We start from the raw sequence: 23,965 nt of genomic DNA, 5'->3' as shown, positions 1-23,965 counted from the left end.
GGAGAGTGGGATTGAGCCCTTTGGAGCAGAGAAACCTTTGTAGCTGTGATGAGATAGATGATAGATAGATAGATAGATAGATAGATAGATAGATAGATAGATAGAAAAGCAGATAGATACGGGAGAGAGAGATGGAAGCAGGATCACAGAAACACACACGATTGAGAGGACTGTGCCAGCCATTTGTGGATTTGGACACAGAAGAAAGAGTTAAAAAAAAAAAAAAGGAATGTTGGAGGTTTCTAAAACTTGGAAAAGGCAAAGAAGCAGTTTCTTTCTGAGAAACTCAGAAAGGAACACAAGCAGAACTCTGCCAATGCCTGGATCTTAGCCCAGGGAGACCTTTGTTGAACTTTTGGTTTACAGAACTATATGGTGATCACTTTGCATTGCTTACCAAGTTCATGGTAATCTGTTATATTAACAATAGCAAGCTAATATACAGTGTAAAAAGGAACAACCTATCCATGGAAGTTTACCAGGATCAACATTTTCTAGGACACACCATCCTCCAGTAACCGTGAGGTCACACTGATAGTGATCTCCCATTTTTCTTTATCTCTGCTGTTTGCTGGTTGCAGAACCTCTGGTTTTCCTAATGGACTCTTTCTTTGGCTGTCCCTGGGGGTCCTCAAAGTAGTAGGAGACCTCATAAATTTTCCCCAACCCAAAGCCTAACTACGTAGAATCCATTATTTTCCTTGTGTGGTATAAATTCCCTCAGGTGATGCCTGCTTTCTCAATGCCTGGGAAGCCCCATTTAGGGGCAAGCGTTGCCACAGTGAGGTTACTGCTGACTCCACAGCCTCCATCCAAGCTGCTCTGATCCTCTGCTCCAGGGCAAGCCTTTCAGCTAAACCTCAGGACCCAGTGCTGCTATTTTCCAGTGAAGGCTTCTGCTTGCCCTCTGGTGGTGAAATTGGGCTGTTTTGGCAGAGTTGGAAGACTGTGTGTCTTCTCACTTTGGTGTTAAATCCCTTTGAGACAACTCCAGAGCAATGCTATCGTGTATTCTCAAGGTCCGGTACAGGTTTTGTCCTTGCTGTTGTTTGGAATCACTCTGAATGTTGTCCTCTCCCTGGACTTAGTTGCAAGTCATGAGGGCACAGCACTGAATTCCAAGCCATTCTTACTCATGGGCAATGCCTTCATCCTTTCACTTTCTTTGTCCTTATAACGCATGATTTCAGAGATTCCCCTCTTGGGACAGATTCCAGCATTGTGCACCCCACCAGACTTCAAGTCCACATTCCCTCCTCAGAAGTGCAGAATCCCACAAGAGAGAATCCACTAAGTAGCCCACCCATCGATGGATGGTTATAATAGGAGTTCGGAGCAGAGCAGAATCTGGAAAAGTTTGTGTCAGCTGAAGAATGAGGAGTTTGCCAGTATATAGTGTATGTGTGAGGTGGTTTTTTTTTTTTTTTTTTTTTTTTGACAGGCAGAGTGGACAGTGAGAGAGACAGAGACAGAGAGAACGGTCTTCCTTTTGCCAGCCGGCGCATTGCGTTGATCCGAAGCCAGGAGCCAGGTGCTTCTCCTGGTCTCCCATGGGGTGCAGGGCCCAAGGACTTGGGCCATCCTCCACTACACTCCCGGGCCATAGCAGAGAGCTGGCCTGGAAGAGGGGCAACCGGGACAGAATCGGCGCCCCGACCGGGACTAGAACCCGGTGTGCCGGCGCCGAAAGGCGGAGGATTAGCCTATTGAGCCATGGCGCCGGCCGTATGTGTGAGTTTTAAAGTTTTTTTTGCACCAAAAGAAATATGTTCTTTCAAACCAACATACCGTGAATTTTTTGAAGTAACCTTGTGTACTAAAAAAATGATTGATTACCTGGGAGTTTTACTCCCACCTCTTCCACATGGGTACCCCACCCCCAATCTCACAACAGTGCTGGGAGTGGACAATGTCCCTGGAAACGACTAAGCCGGCAGAGCGTCTAATCTAGTTCTTAGCAAACACCAATGAGCAGAGCTGTAACGAGATCGGACGTGAGGTGGCGCTGTCGTTCTCTTTCCTGACCGTTTTCAAGGGGACTGAATTCTCCAGTACACCTGACCATCGAGCAGTGAGTATGTAGATCAGCAACAAGTCCAGCTCCTACAATTCGGCCGAGGTTTCCTGCCGGTTAGTGTGTGGCGAGTCCGCGAAACCTCAGGGCCCAACTGCCTTTGTGGGGAGCCCGTCCAAATTCCATCCTTTGCCGGCGGCCACACCCCAAGGTGGGAAGGAGGGACTGGTAAGCATTTCCTCGAGGCTGGCACACCTTGCTCTGCGCTACTGGTCATTTTTCTCCCACTGGCCGGTCCAGCTCCATCTGAAACCCGAGGGACCAGAGGAGAGACACGGTAGTGAGTGGGGGGCTTGGGGGGTGGGGAGGAAGGGTCAGCCACGGTGCTGCTGGGGGTGGGCTTTGTAGTGGGGGCGGGGGACACTGGGAGAGGAGCGGTTGTGATCTGCTGTTTCTCTGGTTTGTGAACAAACAATGATCAGCAGGTGAGCTCATCTGTGTTTCTTCAGGACAGTACCTTGTGGGTTTGGGCTTCTGTGTTGTTAGGGTGAGAGACTGACCCTGCCACAGCAGGGAGAGATCCGCAGGAAACAGGGGCGGTGAGGAGGGGTCTCTGCTTATTCCTGGAGAGGGGCCACCAGGATGGCCAGGTGGAAAGAAGGAGAGTGGGGGAAGTCACTTGACGGCGGAGCCATTTGGAGGTGGCTTGGGCTCTGGTCCCTGGCTCCCACCTCCTCACCTGTAAAGCATAAATAAGGCAGAGTGACCTCTCAGGGGCCTTGGGAAATTTAAGTAAGATAACATCCACACCCTCAGAAACTGTCCAGTAGCCCAAGCTGTGCCTTGTTGAGTGACCCCCTGTCTTCTCCTTCATCCACTCTTTTTTCTCTCCCTCTTCCTGTTCGCTGTCAACCCCTCATCCTCATCCCCGTTCTGTCTCTTTCTTTCCCTTTCATTTCTGCGGCTGTTGCTTTCTTCTGTATGGGATCCTGTGCCTGTCTGAGCTTCCTGGACTCAGGGGCAGCCCTTCTCCCCACTCCCTAGTGTTGTGGAGGTGGAGGGTTGAGTGACTGGCTCATGCAGCGGCACACCTAACCTGCAGCGCACCTGGACTTGGTGCTGGCTGCCTGGCCAGAGCTCTCAGGGCACCAGGGTCTTCACTCACAGCCTGCTAGAGAACGGTGAGGCGTCAGGAAGTATATGTTTCCTTGATCAGCATGCATTTTTCCTTCAGTGCCTCCGTTACTGAGTGAGTTGGCAGGGACTGCCATAACCAGGGACTAGGAACTGGGTGGCTTAAGGAGCCGGAATGATAGTGTCAGGGTTCAGAAGGCTTGCAGACGGACACTAAAGGGTGGACAGCACTGGCTTCCTTCTGAGGACTATGAGGGAAGGATTCATTGGAGGCCTAGTTCCTTGGCTTGTTTCATGTTTATATGGTACTCTCCCTATATATGTGCCTGTCTCAAATTTCCCCCTTGCTTATTTATTTATTTAAAATGTGCGGACAGGCCGGCGCCATGGCTCAATAGGCTAATCCTCCGCCTTGAGGTGCCGGCACACTGGGTTCTAGTCCCGGTCAGGGCGCCGGATTCTGTCCTAGTTGCCCCTCTTCCAGGCCAGCTCTCTGCTATGGCCCGGGAGTGCAGTGGAGGATGGCCCAGGTCCTTGGGCCCTGTACCCGCATGGGAGACCAGGAGAAGCACCTGGCTCCTGGCTTCAGATCAGCTTGATGCGCTGGCCGCAGCACGCTGGCCGTGACGGCCATTGGAGGGTGAACGAATGGCAAAAGGAAGACCTTTCTCTCTGTCTCTCTCACTGTCCACTCTGCCTGTCAAAAAAAATAAATAAAATGTGCGGACAGAGAGAGAGATCTCCCATTTACTGATTCACTTCTCAAATGCCCACACAGCAGCCAGCCTTGGGAACTCAACCTGGATCTCCAACGTGGGTGTCAGGGACCCAGGCACTTGAACTGCCCGCTGCTGCCTCCCAGGGTGGTATCAACAGGAAGCTGGAATTGGAAGCACAGTCGGGACTTGACCCCAGGCACTCTGTTATGGGATACAGATGTCCCAAGCTATGTCTTTTTTTTTTTTAATGATTTAATTATTTATTTGAAAGAGTTACACAGAGAGAGAAGGAGAGGCAGGGAGATGAGGTCTTCCATCTGCTGGTTCACTCCCCAATTGGCCGCAACAGCCAGAACTGTGCTGATCCGAAGCCAGGAGCCAGAAGCTTCTTCCATGTCTCCCATGCGAGTGCAGGGGCCCAAGGACTTGGGCCATCTTATACTGCTTTCCCAGGCTGTAGCAGAGAGCTGGATAGGAAGTGGAGCAGCTGGGACCAGAACCAGCACCCATATGGGATGCCGGCATTGCAGACCCCACCGCCAGCCCCCCCCCCCCCAAACTATGTCTTAACCCTTACGCCACATGCCCACCATTTTTATAAGAATGCCTGTTGTATTGCATCAGGGCCCACTCCACCTCATTTTATCTCGAGGGTCTTTGTAAAGACTGCTTCTCCCAAAAGGTCATGCTATGAGATAGTGCGGTTTAAGACTTCAACAAAGTGAATTTGGGCGGAAGGCCCCCGCAGCCCCCATGCGCATGCTCAGAGGTGGTTGGGTCGATTTCCCCCTCACAGTCCACCGGGAGTTCTGCGGTCCTGCCGCTCAGTTTTGTTTGAGACTGGGTGACTTCAGACAGCACAGATTTTCCTCTTACCGTGCTGGAGGTCACGGGTCAGCACAGGCAGGCAGGTCAGGCCGGTCTGTGTTCCTCCTGCAGGCTCAGGAGAACCAGCCTTCCTGCCTCGACTTTCCCGAGGCTGCCGGCTTTCCCTGGCTCGAGAGCCACCTCCTCCGTCTGCAAAGCCAGGGATGGCCAGGGACGCCAACACCTCCACACTGCCTTCCTCCTCCTCCCCGTCGAATCCTTGTGATTACCATGGAGTCACCAAGTAATCCAGGATACTCTTCCGATTTTGAAGTCAGTAAATTGATCCATGCGCAACCTTGGCTCCCCTTTGCGACTTTAACCCTAGTAAAAAGGAATTCTGGGTTCCGGATTTGAGGACACAGTCGTCTTCAGGGAGCTGGTACTCTGCCTGCTGCACAGGAGCGTTCTCTGACCGTTCTTATTCGTGTTTTACAAAACTGGTTTTGTAAATGACAAATTAAAAAGTGAGTATATGGGGACTGGCCTTGGGGCTCAGCATGTTGGGTATCCGATATCAGAACGCTTGTTTGAATCCCAGCTGCTCTGCTTCCAATCCAGCTCTCTGCTAATGCTCCTGGGAGAGCAGCAGGGGATGTCCCAAGTGCTTGGACCCCCACCATCCGTGTGGGAGACCCGGAAGAAGCTCCTGGCTCCTGGCTTTGGCCTGGAATCAGTCCCAGCTGTTGTAGCTGTTTGGGGAGACCTGGCAGATTTGAAGATATCTTTCTCTGTCTCCTGTCTCTCTTTCTCTTTCAAAAATAAATAAATATATCGTTAAAAATATGCACATTTATCACACACAACATCTTGTTTTGAAATATATGTACATCAGGGAAGGGAACATTCAATTAATTAATGTGTGCATTTCCTCACATACCTATCGTTTTATTTTTGGTGCTATCATTTGAAATGTATTTTCTGAAATTTTAAGAATATATATAGTTAATTGTTATTCACCATAGTCAATATATTGTAAACACATTTTTGAAAAAGATTTATGTATATACTTATAAAGGCAGCACATGAGAGAGAGAGAGAGAGAGAGAGAGAGAGAGAGAATCAGTGTTTCCATCTGCTGCTATACTCCCCAGATGGCCCTAACAGCCAGGGCTGCGTGGGCCAAGTCAAAGTGTACAATGGATCTTTCCAACTTGTTCCTCCTGTCTAATTGAAATTTTGTATCCTTTGGCCAACATCCCCCCAACCCCACCATTTCCAGTCCCTGGTAACCACCATTCTACTCCTTATTTCTACGAGTTTAGCTTTAAATTTGTTTCTGTATATTTATTGATATTTTTAAAATCATACCTTTAATCGACATATAATAATCGTATTTGATGAGGTTCAGGATTTTGTTTTTGTATATGTTAAAGACTCCACATGCAAGTGAATCGTGTGGTGTTTGTGTTTCTGCACCTGGCTTGTGTCACTTAGCACAGTGTCTGCCAGGTTCATACATATTTTCACAAATGGCAAGATTTTCTTTCTTTTTTTAAGGCTGAGTGCTATTCCTTTGTGTACGTGTTCCACCACACCCGGAGCTTCTTCCGGGCCTCCCACATGGATGGTGGGGGTCCATCCTTTTATCTGTTGGTAGACCTTGAGGTTGATTTCATGTCTTGGCTATTCTGAATAATGCAGCAATGAACATAGGAGCACACAGATTTACTTTCCTTTTAGTATAAACCCTGTATATACTAGTATATACCCAGCAAGCGGGGTTATGGGATCATAGGATAATTCTATTTTTAGCTTTTGAGGAAGCTCTGTATTGTTTTCCATAACAGCTATGCTAATTTATATTCATTTATACCAACAGCATGTAGCATATTCTGCATCCTCACCAATATTTATCTCTTGTCTTTTTGGTAATAGCCATTTTAAGAGGTAGGAGGATTCAATTTCCATTTCTCTGATAATTAGTGATATTGCACATTTTTTCATATACCTTTTGTTTATGTGTAGGTTTTTTGGAAAAATGTATTTAGGTATTTTGTCTATTTTTTAAATTGGGTTATTTGTTTTCTTGCTGTTAAGTTTCTTTCCTTTTTTTTTTTTTTTAAGAAAAATGCACTTCTCAATTACTTCGCAGTTTTATTTATTTATTTGAAAGGCAGAGGGACAGGGAGGAAGGGAGGGAGAAGAGACAAAGAGACGGACACAGGGTTCTGATCTACAGTTCACTCTCCAAATGTCTGCAGTGGCTGGGCTGAGTTGGGGCCAAAGCTGGGAGCCAGGATCACAGTCCAGATCTCCTATGTGGGGTGAGGGACAGAACCCAGCTACTTGAACCATCACCTGCTACTCCCCTCCATCCTTGCCTCCTGCACCCCCGCCCATACACAGTCCACAAAGGTTGAAGCTGTAGTAGGGAGGGAGCCAGGTTTAGGAATCAAACACAAGCATCCACTGTGGGACTTGGGTGTCCTAAGGCTAGCCTAACTAATCACTCCCCAGTGCTATTTTAATGGGCAAATTTGGCTACTTATTAAGCACGCATTTGAATCCTGATATGTGCCAGACACTCTGTGCCTAGGAACTAGGGATACAACAATGAACAAAATAGCCAAAGCTCCCTCAATTTTTGTCCTCATGAAGGTTTCATGCTTTTCCTAAATTCCTGGCTAAAGTTCTACATGAAATTAAAACCTGTTTTACTTTTTCCTTCTACAACTGTTTTTTTTTTTGTTTTGTTTTTTTTTTTTTTTGACAGGCAGAGTGGACAGTGAGAGAGAGAGACAGAGAGAGAAAGGTCTTCCTTTGCCGCTGGTTCACCCTCCAATGGCCGCCGCTGCAGCCGGCGCACCGTGCTGATCCTGGCAGGAGCCAGGAGCCAGGTGCTTTTCCTGGTCTCCCGTGGGGTGCAGGGCCCAAGCACCTGGGCCATCCTCCACTGCACTCCCTGGCCATAGCAGAGAGCTGGCCTGGAAGAGGGGCAACCGGGACAGAATCCGGCGCCCCAACCGGGACTAGAACCCGGTGTGCCGGCGCCGCAAGGTGGAGGATTAGCCTATTGAGCCACGGCGCCGGCTAACTTTTTCCTTCTACAACTGTTAACATCGTATAGCCTCAGCTATGGTAAATAGCTATGTCTTTATATATTTAAGTGTGATTTTTTAAATCGTCAGTAATAGAATACATAAAAATATGGTGCTATTTTGACCTAAATTAAATTTAGCATAGGTTAAAATTCTAATAAGAACATATTGTAGCAGCAGACATTTGACCTAGCACTAAAACACTATTTGGGCTGCCCACGTGGCATGTTAGAATGCTTGTATTCAATCCTGGCTCTGCTCCTGATTCCATCTTCCTGCTAATACGCACCCAGGGAGGCAGTAGTACTTAAGTACTTGGCTCCCTGTCGCTCCCATGGGACACTCAGATTGAGTTCCCAGCTCCTGGCTTAGGCCTGGCCCAGCTCCAGCTGTTTTCAGTTTAAGGGATCCAGCGGCTAGAAGATCCTCTCTCTCTCTCTCTCTCTCTCTCTCTCTCTGTGTGTGTGTGTGTGTGTCTTTATCTCTGCTTTTCAAATTAAAATAAATAAATTTTAAAAATTTAAAAAGAACACATAGAAATAGGTGTTAAAGATTAAAGGAAAAACTGTGTTTCAAATGTACATTGTGGTTATAGGAAACTCTCACTGATACACAAATAATGCTGGCATTTGAAGTCAGGTGCCTTTCTGACAAAAGCTGTGTAATTATTCCATTTGGTTGTACACTCAGCTGTTGAATGGTGGATAAATGCAGGGTGTTGTATTGGGCAACTCCAGGAGACAACATTGTGTTATTTTAATTATCTGGCCAACGAAATGGTGAAAAACATTTCCCAAAGGTGATAATTCAAGGTTTAGGGAATTTGACCCCAAGCACTTTTTCCCTTATGACAACTATAAGCTAATAGGACCCGTAGTAGGTTAAAGCCTCCCCCTGTTTTGTCAGCAAGAAAGGGCTTAGGATGCATTTCTCCAAAGTCCCTCTTGCTGGGCTGGCTTGGCCCAGACAGGGAAAGATTCTGATGGACTCTTGCGAGTGCTCTGTGATGCCTCTCCACCTGAGCCCGGGCTGAGGGTTGCTACTGGCCAGATAGAGGCTACAGCAGCAGGAAAGCACTTGTTGGACCGAGTAGTGAAAGTGATAGGGCTGAATCTGGTAAAAGGAAGCAGGGGAGGGGTGAAGGAGAGGCTGAAAATCTGTCTTGTCTACCCTGTTTTCCATTGGATATATAATCGGATTCCATAAATCATGCCTGCTGGGTCTGAAAGCAAAGGGCTGCCCTGTCTTCTACCTTCTGTGTTCTTTTCCCATGGGTCTCAATATCTGAGCCCTTTAGTGTTCCTTGGAGCTGATATCTAAGCATAAATCAGAATCAGTTTTAGGAGAAAAAGAAGGAGCAGAGCGGAGTATTCATTCAAATGTTCTTAAAGTAACAAGAACACACCTGGGAATGGAAGTTCTCCAGCCTTCCACTCTGGGCATGTGTGGGCCAGCGATCTGCAGAGACCAACCCAGGCACACACACAAACCAAAGTCCCGGTGGGCAGAAGAAATTGAAGTATACAGGCAGTATGAATTCTAAGAACCAGGATCTTCTTCCTCATTCTCATCTCTACAAGAGGCAAATCTCCAGGCAGCATTGTATATGGTGGGAAGCAGAAAGAGCATTCAATGGAGGCTCAAGACACACAATACTGGTCTCAGCTTTGGGGCTAATTAACTGCTGGAAGGCATCTCACCTCTGTACTTCATTTTCCCATCAGTAAATTATGGAGGATAGAGTTCCTTGTTGGTGCTGGTGTTGCCTGCAAAGAACTCTTTTCCTTACATATTTAAGATTCCCTGGCCCCTTTGAAGCACCTGCTGTATTTCGTAATGTGTTTGTCAAGGAGATTAAGAAATGATGGCAGGATTGTTCTTTTTGCTATTTTTTGTTTCTTTAGCAAGGAGTTGTGGCTAGAGTGGCACGGAAGGTATGGGGTGGTTACTACATCTCCAGTGTGTGTGTGTGGATTCGTTTTTCTGACACAGAGCAGCCTTCTGTGCTTGCGTATCTTCCTGAAACCCAAGCAGCTCCCGCAACCACAAGTGGCTTTAGTTTCCCTTTCTTTCCCTCCCTGTGTTTCCTAACTTAAGGATGATCTAATGGATTCATGATCAGGAGGTCTCAAATTGAATTAGTTGTCTGATTTCTTTTCTGACCTTAGGCAACTCATTTTTTCACTTAACCCTTAGTTCCTGGGGCCAGTATTGTGGTCAAATGAACTATAAGTAGTGCAACATGTGCACAGGTGTGGTCTCCAGTACAACGTGGCCTTGGCATTCATCCTCACTTTGACTTCCACTGCCTTTTGCCCTGAAATTAGTCATGTCTTCTTCACATAGATTATTTCTCAATGGAAAGTTCTAGGAGAAGAGTAGGATGAAAGGAAAGAACCCGGGGCCGGCATTGTGGTGCAGCCGGTTAAGCTGCTGCTTGCGACACTACCATCTCATATTGGAATGCCAGCTGGAGTCTTGGCTGCTGTGCTTCTGATCAGGCTTTCTCCTATTGTTCCGAGAAGGCAACAGAAGATGGCTCAAGGACTTGGGCCCCTGACACCCACGTGGGAGACCAGAATAGAGTTCCGGACTCCTGGCTTCAGCCCGGCCCAGACCAGGCTGTTGCAGGTATCTGGGGACTAAACCAATGGGTGGAAGATGGAATCTCTCTCTCTCTCTCTTTTTCCCTCTCTCCCTCCCTCCCTTCCTCCTTCTCCTTCTCTCTGTTGGGAATGTAAAATGATACATTCACTTTGGAAAATAGTTGGCAGTTCCTCAAATTTAAACAGTTACCGTATCAGCCGCTACACTCTTACACATGTACTGAAGAGAAATGAAAACAAATGACCATTTTAAAACTTTGGTCTGACTATTCATAATGGGGAAAGTGGACACTTAGCCAAATGTCCATCAGCTGAGGACTGGATAATGAAGTTTGTTATATCCATATGGTGCAATATTCAGCTGAAAAAAGGCATGAATACTGATCACACAACAACATGGATCAACCTTGAAAACATTTTGCTAAGTGAAGAAAACAAGGCACAAAAGGTCACATGTTGCATGATTCATTTTATATGCAATGTCCAGAATAGGCTAATCGGTAAAGACAGAAAGCAGTTCATGATTGCCAAGGGCTTGGGGAAGGGAGCAATAAAGAGAAAGTGTGATATTCTGAACAAGACACTGAGGATAGCCACCTACTGTTGTGATCACAATGAAAACCCCAGATTGTACACTCTAAAAAGGGTGGCATTTCTGGTGTTGGAATTGTATCTCAATTTAAAAAATAGAAGCAATATCAAAGAGAATTGTAATCTTATAAGAAAATTGGTTTTTGAGAATACCCTGGAGAGGCAGTACAGTATAGTACACATGGACTCTAAAGCCAAATGACATGGGTTGGAATCCTGTCCTGTTTATCAGCTGTGTGATCTGGAACAAACTACTTAACCTCTCCGTTCCCCAGTAGGTGCTTAGAGGAGTAGGCAACATGTGGCGAGTGCTGCATAAATGTTTGCTGGTATAACTGTATTCAATAAACTGTACAATGCAGCAGTGGGAAGCAAAGCCAGTATGAGAGAAGCTTGTGGGAGCCAGTGCTGTGGCATAGTGTGTAAAGCTGCCGCTGGTAGTGCTGGCATCCCATATGGGCACCGGTTCGAGTCCCAGCTGCTCCACTTCTGATCCAGCTCTCTGCTATGGCCTGGGAAAACAGTGAAAGATGGCCAAAGTCCTTGGAACCCTGCACCCACATGGGAGACCTGGAAGCAGCTCCTGGCTCCTGGTTTCGGAGAGGTGCAACCTGGCTGTTGCGGCCAATTAGGGAGTGAATTAGCATGATGGAAGACCTCTCTCTCTCTCTGCCTCTCCTTTGTGTAACTCTGACTTACGAATGAATAAATTTTGAGAGAGAGAGAGAGATTGTGCTGGACACAAATGTCAGTTAAGGAGGAGCAGAGCCAAGTGGAGTCGGAAGCAAACAGCTTCACTTGATTTTTTATCTGAACTTTGTTCTGTCTTGATAGGTGAAACCATCCCGGGTTTAGTGTAGTAGGAGGAAGAGATGGTATACATCAAAGATACAAAACCTGGGTCCTGGAAGATGGTCCAAAAATATGTTAGGGGAAGCTAAAAAGAGAAGCAAGGGATGGTGAACTGTAACAACGTAACTTTGCTGTTCAGCGTAAAGATTAGGCAGACATTTTGGTGGCTTTCCTCTGGAATTTAGGCAGTAAACTCACAATCTTCTTCCTCTTGATACAGACATATCTTTTTTACTTGAGATGTTTGTTGGTCTTTTATTTCAAAGTGTAAGGTTAACACAGTCTACAAGGTTTAATACCACTGCAACAAGTTTCATTCACAGGACAAATCAAGAATCCACGATGGTGGCAGGTGTTCCTAGCAGTATTCACGATCACTGCTGTCTGCATTTTCATGGGGTACACTTGCAATTCTCGACTCTGCTGTAGCTCTCTTTCTGTGTACAGAGGGCAAGCAGGAGGGGTCATTAGCAAACCCATTATGAGGAAGTGATAGAAGGTATTAAATTCCCTACTTGAAAGGATGGAGAAAAACTCTATTGCCTACCTTTCCTCTGGTTTTATACTTCTGAATTGTCTTCTGCAGATCTATCTTATGCTCATATAGCTTTGTTTCATTATATGTAGTTCTGCTTTCTTGACTATTTCCCATGAGGTATCAATAACTCACTACAATGACTTCTATTTTTACTGCTCCTTATATATTGTATTCACATACAACGTTGGACAAAGAGATGTTAATTGGTTTGCTGAGGTCACGCAGTAAGCTGCCAGGCCAGGGTCACAGTTGAGCTGTCATGACTCCTTCCTATTTCAGGGAAACAGTCTTTCATTTCACCATACATTTCTCCTAGAACTTTTTTTTTTTTTTAATTTATTTGACAGGTAGAGTTATAGACAGTGAGAGAGAGAGAGACAGAGAGAAAGGTCTTCCTTCCATTGGTTCACTCCCCAAATGGCTGCTACGGCTGGCGTTGCACCGATCCGAAGCCAGGAGCCAGGTGCTTCCTCCTGGTCTCCCGTGCAGGTGCAGGGCCCAAGCACTTGGGCCATCCTCCACTGCCATTCTGGGCCACAGCAGAGAGCTGGACTGGAAGAGGAGCAACCGGGACTAGAACCTGGCACCCATATGGGATGCCAGTGCCTCAGGCGGAGGATTAACCAAACGAGCCATGGCGTCAGCCCCTCTCCTAGAACTTTCTATTAAGAAATAATCTAGGTGAGGAAACCATGACGAATTTCAGGGCAGAAGGCAGTGGAGGTCAAAGTGAAGAATGCCAGAGCCTCGTTTTACTGGAGACCACACTGGGACACAACTAACCTTACTTATAGTTCATGCAATCACAGATTTTTCTCCAAAGTTCATCTCATATCACTTCTCTTTAGATGCATTAATCTGTGATTCTTGAAAGATTAGGAGTAATAATATGAGAGAGAAGAGAATGGTTGCCAAATGATAGAACAATGGGTAGAATTGGCTTGAAATTCTCTGAAATAGGCTGGCGCCGCTGCTCACTAGGCTAATCCTCCACCTAGCGGCGCCGGCACACCGGGTTCTAGTCCCAGTCAGGGCACCGGATTCTGTCCCGGTTGCCCCTCTTCCAGGCCAGCTCTCTGCTGTGGCCCGGGAGTGCAGTGGAGGATGGCCCAAGTCCTTGGGCCCTGCACCCCATGAGAGACCAGGATAAGTACCTGGCTCTTGCCATCGGATCAGCGCGGTGCGCCGGCCGCAGCATGCCAGCGGCGGCAGCCATTGGAGGGTGAACCAACGGCAAAGGAAGACCTTTCTCTCTGTCTCTCTCTCTCACTGTCCACTCTGCCTGTCAAAAAAATAAAAAATTAAAAACATTTAAAAAAAGAAAAAAAAAGAAATTCTCTGAAATAGCAGCATTAACAACTTAACAAACCCCCAAGTCATTTATTATAAAAAATCTTTAACTTCAGGAAGCAAGATTATTTCAGAAGAGACGGCAGTGGGCATGTTTATGGGGAAAGAGAGTTGGGGAGTGGTGTGGGTGGTGTGATAATCCTACCTGGGATTTCTAATTTTTGTTCTAAAACTTTAATGTGCTTTCCATCTGTTTTGTCTCATTTGCTCTGTTAGAATGTCTCTGATTATGTTATGCTGGATTGTGATCTATTATTTTATAAATTAGGAATTTAAACCTAGGGGAGTGATGAAATGCCCAAAATTGCATTGTACAATGAGAGTTGGAAGGAAACAGGACGAGAAGAAAGAAAGATACCAGAATGTTGGTTGCCAATATTGAATCTTACCTATTAAATTAGAGCCTGGTGAATTTCCTCTTGATTAGGAGTGTATGGGAGACAACCAGGGTTTAAGGCAGGGCTGCCAAAATTGGCTGCACATTGGAATTACCTTGGGGGCCTTAAAAAATCTCAAAACCTGATTCCCATTCTCAGAGAGTCCGATTCTGATTTAATTGGTTGAGATGTATCCAAGGCAATGAATTTTATAAAACTCCTGAAGTAGAAGCACTTGTTTAAATTTGCAAATAGATTCTAAGAAAAGAAGTCCAGAATCCGCCAATTCACTTTATTTATTTATTTATTTATTTTTTTTTTTTTTTTTTTTTTGACAGGCAGAGTGGACAGTGAGAGAGAGAGACAGAGAGAGAAAGGTCTTCCTTTGCCGCTGGTTCACCCTCCAATGGCCGCCGCTGCAGCCGGCGCACCGCGCTGATCCTGGCAGGAGCCAGGAGCCAGGTGCTTTTCCTGGTCTCCCATGGGGTGCAGGGCCCAAGCACCTGGGCCATCCTCCACTGCACTCCCTGGCCATAGCAGAGAGCTGGCCTGGAAGAGGGGCAACCGGGACAGAATCCGGCACCCCAACCGGGACTAGAACCCGGTGTGCCGGCGCCGCAAGGTGGAGGATTAGCCTATTGAGCCACGGCGCCGGCTCCGCCAATTCACTTTAATAAGTACAAGGGCACATCATAAGTTCATGGAAAAATGAAATGAGAAGACAAATTTATTTTGGTGCAAAAAATTAAAATCCATGGATAATTTTGTTCATAAGATGGATTTCCATGAACTTTTTTTTTTTTAAAAAAGATTTATTTACTTACGTTTATTTGAAAGGCAGAATGACAGAGAGAGAAAAGGAGACAGAGAAAAAGATCTCTATCCACTGGTTCACTCCCCAGTTGGCCACAATAGCCAGGCTGGGCCAGGCCAAGGCTAGGAGCCAGGAACTCCATCAAGGTAGAAGCCCTGCACTTGAGCCATCATCTTTTTGCTTTCCTAGGCACATTAGCAGGGAGCTGGGTCAGAATTGGATCAGCCAGGACTTGAACCAGTACTCCAATAAGAGGATATGGCATCACAAGGGGCAGCTTAACCCACTGTACAACAAAGCCAGCCCTCCATGAACTTTTTGAAAAAACTATGTGCATGTATCCCAGAATTTCTCATTAAATAAACTAATTTTAATGCTACCTTCCACACACATTTTGAAGTCACCTCATATATGATATTTTAGATTCAAAAAATGTGAAGCAATGTACCAAAAGAGAATAAGACAGTTAAAAAGGTATATTTTTAAAAAGCAGACACTGCATACAGAGGGTGAAAAAACTGTACTAGAAGCTAGGTCATATTTACTGTAAGGGCATATTAAACTTAGACATCAGGAAATGATTCTTTTATTCCTATGTGAGACATGGAAATATGAGTGTTCTAACTGTGGTATTGTATTATTATACTGATATTACATAGGATGAAGGTCTTTCCCAAAAGGAGAGGTCATTTGAAGATGTTACAGTGTCAGGAATAATAACACTAATGGAAGAAGAAGAATAAAAATATTTCTATAATTGTCATTAAGAATAATTAGGAAAAGCCACTGTTTACCATGTGCTAGGTATCACTCTAAGTGCTTTATGTGTGTTAAATTATTTACTTTTTCAATGATTCTTGAGGGAGGTAGTACTGCAAACTCAGTTTAGCAGATGAGAAAAACTGAGGTTTAGGAACGGTGTACTAATATATTCAAGAGTACACAGCTTGGGCTAGGACTGTGGTATAGTAGGCTAAGCCTCCGCTTGCAGCGCTGGCATCCCATATGGGCACCAATTTGTGTCCCAGCTATTCCTCTTCTGAACCAGCTCTCTGCTATGGCCTGGGAAAGCAGCGGAAGATGGCCCAGGTCTTTGGGCCCCTGCATCTACCGTGGGAGACCCAGAAGAAGCTCCTAGCTCCTGGTTTCAGATCGGCCCAGCTCCAGCCATTGCAGCCAGTTGAGGAGTGCAGTGAATGGAAGACCTTTCTGTCTCTCCCTTTTTCTGTCTGTAACTCTGCCTCTCAAATATATAAATAAAATTTTTAAAAAAATCTTAAAAAAAAAAAAGAGTACACAGTTAAATAGTAACAAAGACAGATATATTGGATTTTAGAAATGAGCTGGGCTGATGCTTCTGGTTCAGAATAAAAATTGAAAGCTGAAATCTAGACATGTGCACTATAAATATACCTTACCATGGCAGCTCTTAAATACTGAAAGGACAGAAGCTCTTTAACGCAGCCGCAGCCTCTTTCTTATGCATACAAGCTCATGACAGGTGAAGTAAAAAACAAACACAGGTGACAGTGGTTGGGCCAGCTCTTAGGCTACAGTGTGGATTCTGCGGATAAGGAGACAGAATTGTAAGTTTCTACTTAGGAAAATACACACACTTTACACACCCGCATCCACACTGGCACGCACTCCAGTTCTGCACTTTTTGCTCACTGAATTTATTCTCCAACTATTGTCTCTTAACATTTTGCAAACTTTTCGGTGCTTTTATTTTATTGGCCATGTGTTAAGAGGAAAGGAATTTTATCCACATGCATTGAAGGAAAGCTGTACTCCAGAGACCATTTTGATGGGGCAGTAGTTAATCAAAATTAGAGAACCTCAAGTAAAATGCAATATTCAGGAACACGAAGTTGCGACCTTTGCTCTGAAAAGTAATTATGTTATACAAATAAATTCTTGCTTCAGGAGGTACTTGTAACTACTACCATTGAAGAACACTTTTACATTCTCATTAATTCTCACAGACTCCTCTGATATCGACAGGCATGATTATCTCCGCTCTATTGATTAGGAGCTTTCAATAGGCTTCAATAGTTTGAGAAAAATCCATCCTACTGGCTTGGATCCCTGAGACCTTTCTGTGAGACTACAGTTAGATGGAGATAATACATTAACTTTGTTCCTGGCAATTCCAACTTGGCTGTCTCCCAGGTTGGCAAGATAATGCCTCCAGCAAGCAACAAAGAAGAACTTGTTAAACTCCAGGTCTTCACCTTGATTTTAGGCCAGAGAAGCTCTCTTGGAAGCCATACATCTTGATCTAAAGGTCCTCTGTGATCTTTAATTCTGATTACTGGTTCTTTAGGGAGATTTAGTTTCCTGCTCTTCTCTTTTCTGTCACCCTCAGCTAATTTTCTCTGTTGATAACTCTGCTTTCAAACTTCTTTCCCTTCTCATCTTTCTTCCTTAGTATTTTGTTATTAGAAAATAAAGTGCCATTCATTTGACCAGGAAAATAGAGTAGTCAGAGGAAAAAGTCATGATGACCATCACCATTGCTGTTGTGGAGTTCTGATATTATTTTCTTTGAGAATTCTCTGCACCAGTGTTTTCTTCTAACCCGTTTTGTTATGCTCTTCTTACAATATGTACATCTTTAAAATTTGCTATTTAATTTAATGAACAAAAAATCATTTATTAGGCATTTTTGTGAACCTAAATTTGAAAGATTTTAAATATTCTATTGTTCACCTATATAAAAACAAGTTGAGATGTCCCTCCTCTTATTAAAATTTGTTATTTCTATTTTTAGCTTTCTATTTTAAGAAAATTTCAAACATACACAAAAACAACAAGAATAGTAGAATGACTCCCACATGTTCATCACCTGAATTCAACATATGACCAATCTTGTGTTATAAATATCTTCACTCCAGGCTGTGGCTGTTTTGAAGCAAATCCCTCTTTGTGTTTTTAAAAAAGTTAATGAGTGTGATAAATACCTTTTATGTTCAGAAATACCTTCCATTTTAAACAGTATGTTGTTGTTTTGAGAGGCAGAGAAGTTCACACAGAGACAGACAGAAATAGCGCTCCTATCCCCTGGTTCATGCCCCAGATGCCTGTGGTAGTGGGGACTGGGCCAAGCTGAAGCTGGGAGCCAGGAACTTAGTCCAGGTCTCTCAGGTGGGTGGCAGAGACACAGTTACTTGAGCCATGACCATTACCCAGGGCTGGCATTAGCAGTAAGCTAGAATTGGAGCTGAAGCTGGGACTTGCACCCATGCACTGCGCTACAACATGGGTCACAGCTATTTTTTTTTTTTTTTTTTTGACAGGCAGAGTGGACAGTGAGAGAGAGAGACAGAGAGAAAGGTCTTCCTTTGCCGTTGGTTCACCCTCCAATGGTCGCCATGGCTGGCACGCTGCGGCCGGCGCACCGCGCTGATCCGATGGCAAGAGCCAGGTACTTTTCCTGGTCTCTCATGGGGTGCAGGGCCCAAGGACTTGGGCCATCCTCCACTGCACTCCCTGGCACAGAGCTGTCCTGGAAGAGGGGCAACCAGGACAGAATCCGGTACCCCGACCGGGACTAGAACCCGGTGTGCCGGCGCCGCAAGGCAGAGGATTAGCCTAGTGAGCCGCGGCGCCAGCCGGGTCACAGCTATCTTAACCAGTGGCTTCACCTCTAGGCCAAACATCCACCCCTAAAAAATGTTTTCCTTATAATTGACTCCTCAGAGAAAAATTCTCGGGTCAAAAGTATAAGTGACTCTGAGGTGGGTCCTGCAGTGTAGCAGATGAAGCCTCAGCCGGCAGTGCTGACAACTCATAGGGGCTGTGCTTAAAGTCCTGGCCACTTCGCTTCCGATCTGTTCTCTGCTAATGCTACTGGGAAGGCAGTGGATGATGGCGCAGGTGCTAGAGCCCACGCACCCATGTGGGAGACCTGGAAGAAGCTCCTGGTTCCTGGCTTTGGCCATGGGGAGTGAATCAGAAGATGGAGGCTCTCTTTCTGTCTGTCTCTCCTTCTCTGTCTCTGGAACTCTGCCTTTCAAATAAATGAATTTAAAAAACCTCTTTTAAAAAAAATGACTTTGAGACTCTTGGTTTATATATTGCCAAATTATTTTCCATAAGAGTATAAATTTAGATTCCTTCTCAATCATATAAAAATAGTCTTTAAAATAAAGTTCTTCGGAGCATTATAATTCACTTTTTTGAATCATTTTTTTTAAATGGATAGTTGAAAAATCGCATCTTGCTTTCTTTTAAAGTATGTTTTAAATTACTAGTTAGGATGAAAATCTTTTTAAAAAACATTTATTTTATTCATTTGAAAGAATGGGAAAAAAGGAGGGAGAAAGAGAGAGAGAAGGAGAGAGAGAGAGATAGGATTCTCAACTGCTGTTTTACTCTCCAAATACCTGCAACAGCTGAGGAGCGGCAGAGCCAAAGCCAGGAGCCAAGGACTCAATCCAGGTCTCCCACATAGGTGGCAGGGACCCAACTACCTAAGCCATCACCTCTCAGGGTGCACGTCAGTAGGAAACTGGAATAGAAGAAGAACCAGCACTCAAACACAGGCACTGAGATAAGGGATGCAGGTCTCCCACTGGAACCTTAACCATTACGCCAATCGTCCTCCCTGGAAGGAATTTTCTTTAAACTTAAGAAGTCATTGCCACTCCAATAAAATTTATACTACTTTTTTTTCTTTTGTGCTTCTTAAAACACATAGTTGCTTTTCCAGGTAACTCTTATTTCGTGTAGGCATGAAACAAAGGTCTAAATTATTTTTATCAAATAAGAAATCCATTGCCTAAACACCAGTTAAGTGACACCATAATAAATCTCAGTAGTTCTCAATCCTAGCTGAACAATAGTACCTCCTGGGAATCACTTCCTTTAGTGAATGCTGACAGGTGAAGTGAGGATCTATGGGGCTCATCTTTATCACACTCTCTAAGAGGATGAGGAATGAACACCTGTTGCCTACTTTTGTTTTTCTTTTTTTGACTCCACATATGAGTAGGGAGGGAAGGGGAGAAGTAAGCATGGGGAGAGATTGATTCATGGTTGCTAAGTTTTACCTAGGAGTGGGCACTTTTATTGCACAGTAGGATGATTGTAAGTAATGTTAATGTCATATTTCTCTGTTTTTTTTTTTTTAAACTAGAGTTTGAACGTTTTCATCATATAGCAGTGTTAAATGTTTGAGGCATGGATATATTTACCATGATGGAACTTACTACAATGTATACATCTATCTAAACATCACATGGTATCCAAGGAAGAGGAGACCGGACCTTACAAGCAAATGATCAAATAAACTAGCTAGACTATAGAGGTAGACTCTGATAGATGCAGACAGATCAGATGTAGAGTAAACTTCAGGCAAGAATTACCAACCTGGGTTTCCTGCATGGTTGACAGAGCACAGGACAATGGGTTCAGGGGTGTATAGGGGAGAATGAAGTAAAAGGAAAGTGAGATGACAGTCAATGCATCCCCCACCAAAACTCTTGTTGAAATTTAATCCCCATTGTGAGTCATTAAGAGGTAGGACCAGGTGGGACCTTTAAGAGGGGCTAAGGTCATGGGGGCAGAGCCGTTCCTGGGTTAATGGGCTAATGGGTCTTCCAAAGAGTTAAAGCCAGTTAAGCTCTGTCTCTTGGAAGCACTCCTGTCACCATGTCATGCCCTGTGCTGCCTTGGACCTCTGCAGAGGGTCCCACCAGCAGGAAGGCCCTCACCAGATTGGGTCTCTCAACCTTGGACCTCCCAGTCTCCAGAACCAGGAGCTAATAAACTTCTGTTCTTTATACATTACATTGTCTGTGGCATTCAGACACAGCAACAGGAAAAATGGACTAAGACAGTCAGTAATTAGACATTAGCATGGTTGGATATAGCCGGGAGGTTTTTTCTCTTGTATTAAGAGTTCAGTAACTGGAGGAGTATAAAACAAAGTTTTAATATCATTTAGGAGGAATGCATTAGGCAGAGGATGACAAGGTCCCATTCTGGGTGGCATTCAGGATAGGACTCCAGATGTAGAGTTTGGATACTAAGCATGAGTAACCACGCAGACCTTGAAAGAGTGGATCAAAGTGATGCCTTCCCAAACTGGGGAGTGCGGTAAGAATGGAAAGAAGGGGGCTGAGATGGTTGACATCCTTATCGTCACCATCATTGTTGGCTCATGAACTAGTCAGAAATTAACCCAGCATGTATTCTGTATCATCAATGGCCCCATCTACAAGGAGCTGAGAAATTTAGGTGTAATATAATTGGGGCTGGCATTGAAGAACTAGTTCCTGGTTCATTTATATACCACTATTTAGAATTCTTCCTATTTTTATACCTTACTCCACAATATTATGCCATTTGGTCCATCTGGTTTAAATCTCTCCCGCTTAACATGAATGTCAGATTCAAAGCTCTATCAGCAGCCTTTATACCAAAGCCATTAAATGAAGTATGAAGAGTTTTAAAACTCACATTAATTTTATTATCACTTTAACTTCCTCTCCACACTCAAGACTGATTAAACATATCCACAAACACTACAAATGTGTAGATGAAAAGTTTTCTGTTTCCATTGTGAATTCTAGTTAGATGTGTTTGCCTGAACAATGCAGCTATGTGACTACCTCCTAACCTCAGAGGCAGATGAAGAAGGAAGGGAGGAAGGGAGAGAGAGACTAACACACGCTGTCTGCAGGGGACCTGTTGTGTCCTAGTTGCTTTACATAAATTGTGCTCTGCAACTCTCAACACTTTCAAAGGTAGTTTTCCTCATTGCCACTTTGCAGATGGGAACACAGAGGCTTGAAAGCTTAAATACCTTGCACAAAATCACAATGAATGGTAGAAGTGAGATTCAAAGAGAAGTCAAACAAACCCCAAAGCCTCTTTTCTTACACTCCACCATAGGAAGCTGTAGGGTAAGAATAGGCCCCTCAGAGGTTCTGAGGCTGTCATGGTCTGGGGAGAAAAGTACAGGTCAACAGAAGAATTTGAGACCCCTGCAGGGAAGAGGGAGGGGGCGTTACTGGCTAAGGAGACATGGTTTGGAAGCACCTTTGCTGGTGTAATTTACGCCATGCTGCTCTGTGTGTGTGTGTGTTGACTGCCTTTAGGAGAGATGCAGGTTTCCTGGCTTCTCAGGAAGAGAAGGAAAGGCGAGATCAGGTGATTTGTCTCTGGATGCTCAATGCATCACCACCCATGGGGCTAGAACTTCAAACCTCTGACTTTGTTCCCACCAAGCCAGTGCAGCCTCCCCCTCCCACCCAGTTCCTAGACAGCACAGTGGTGAACCACGCAATCCCTGGGGAGGGGAATTGGCTACCAGCCCCAGGCTGTGCAGAAGGAGGCATTTCATTTCTCTGTTCACAGAGGTAGCCTTTTCATCCTGTGGGAGTGTTTGTGATTGTTCACCTGGGATTGTAGGATATGCATAGAGTCTTTGCGGTGACACACCCCATGCGACACAGCACTGAGGTAAAGGGCAGTGAGTTAATTTCCTGGTTGTGGAATCTTCTGTCTGTCTGTCTCTCTGCCTGCCTGGGTCTGGAATTTATTTATGTGAGAGTGAGAATGTGTGTGTGTGTGTGTGTGTGTGTGTGTGTACGCACGCGAGTGCATGTCTTCCCACTATCCTTTGTAGCCTGGCCTCCTCTGGTGTGCTAGAACAGGCTGGAGATGTGGCCAGAAAACTAAGCAGACTTGTTTACTGTTGGAGGGAAACTCCAGGCTATTTTTTTAGGGAGCTTCCCCAAAACTTCCCCCTTAGAAAGAAACACCCCCAAGAAGAGTGGCAAAAAGGAGGACCAATCCTCGGAATTGCAATGTACCTGACAGCGGCAGGGTCACCGTGCTTGAAAAAGGCAAGCCCCAGGATGCGCATGCAGCTGTCTCTGGTGCAGCAGCCAGATGGGCCGGCGGAGACACAGAAGGGTCAAAAGCTGTTGTGTTTAGCGTGGGTAGTGGCTCTGTGTTCTTGTTCCCTTCCTTATTATCCATAGCCATTATTCTGGGCTGGGGATTCAGGGGCCCTGGGAAATTGTTTTGGATTATTAATCCCAGGAAGAGGAAATAATCAGCAGAAAAATATCTGATTTACTTCTGAGCTTTTAGTTGCTCAAATGTAGACAAAGGATTATGGAATCTGGAAAATGAAAAATGGAATTATAATTAGAGTAAAAGTGAAATGAGATGCCTTAAATATTTATAACACACCAGAAGAAATGAACTATCTATATGATATTTATTTATTTGAAAGGCAGAGATATATAGAGATCTCCCAACTGATGGTTTACTCCCCAAATACCTGAAACAGCTAGATCTGGGCCAGGCTCGAGCCAGGAGCCAGGTCTCCCACATGGATGGCAGGGACTCAATTATGTGAGCCATCATCTGCTGCCTTCTAGGGTGTGTGTCAGCAGGAAACTGGAATCAGAAGTGGAGCTGGGACTCCAGTGCAAGCACTCTGATGTGGATGCAGGCATCTCAAGCCACATCTTCCCTGTTAAAATGCTGTTTGGGGCTGGTATTGTGGCACAGCGGGTTAAATCCCCAATCCGCAGTGCTGGCATCCCACATGGGTGCTGATTCAAGACCTGGCTGCTCCACTTCCTTTTTTTTTTTTTTTTTTAAGATTTATGATTTATTTATTTTACTTGAAGGTCACAGTTACACACAGAGAGAAGGAAAGGCAGAGAGAGAGAGAGAGAGAGAGGTCTTCCATCTGCTGGTTCACTCCCCAATTGGCCTCAACGGCCGGAGCTGCATCGATCTGAAGCCAGGAGCCAGGAGCTTCTTCTAGATCTCCCACACAAGTGCAGGGGTCCAAGGACCTGGGCCATCCCAGGCCATAGCATAGAGCTGGATTAGAAGTGGAGCATCCAGGACTCACACTGGCACCCATATGGGATACTGGCACTGCAGGCGGCAGCTTTACCTGCTACGCCAGTGTGCCAGCCCCTGCTCCACTTCCAATCCAGCTCTCTGCTATGGCATGGGAAAGCAGTAGAAGATGGCCCAAGTTCGTGGGCCCCTGCACCCATTTGTGGGAGACCTGGAAGAAGCTCCTG

General features: G+C 45.1%; 1 protein-coding gene and 1 long non-coding RNA gene across 7 annotated transcripts in view; one reads left to right on the top strand and one right to left on the bottom strand.

Annotated features, from left to right (window-relative positions):
• The first annotated feature begins 2,025 nt into the window (after nucleotides 1-2,025).
• Nucleotides 2,026-23,965, top strand: part of STYK1 (serine/threonine/tyrosine kinase 1) — a 43,867-nt gene continuing 21,927 nt past the window's right edge. For 2 of the 6 annotated variants that reach the window (XM_070049379.1, XM_017338113.3), the window contains exon 1: nucleotides 2,029-2,351. The gene's annotated coding sequence lies outside the window, so the exon portion shown is untranslated. Of the gene's footprint in view, nucleotides 2,355-23,965 lie in introns of all 6 variants that reach the window. The other 4 variants (XM_008249399.4, XM_070049380.1, XM_070049378.1 and 1 more) reach the window with 4 other exon arrangements.
• LOC103345394 (uncharacterized) overlaps nucleotides 10,504-23,965 on the bottom strand; it is a 41,202-nt gene continuing 27,740 nt past the window's right edge. Inside the window, exons 4-5 of the long non-coding RNA XR_007915596.2 lie at nucleotides 16,322-16,467; nucleotides 10,504-12,261 (exon numbers count right to left, since the gene is read on the bottom strand). This is a non-coding gene — a long non-coding RNA (uncharacterized lncRNA). The remainder of the gene's footprint in view (nucleotides 12,262-16,321; nucleotides 16,468-23,965) is intronic.

This window comes from Oryctolagus cuniculus, chromosome 9 (genome assembly GCF_964237555.1).
Source record: "Oryctolagus cuniculus chromosome 9, mOryCun1.1, whole genome shotgun sequence".
Taxonomy (NCBI): domain Eukaryota; kingdom Metazoa; phylum Chordata; class Mammalia; order Lagomorpha; family Leporidae; genus Oryctolagus; species Oryctolagus cuniculus.
The sequence above is the reverse complement of the archived record's forward strand: the minus strand, read 5'-3'. Positions and strand labels throughout refer to the sequence as shown.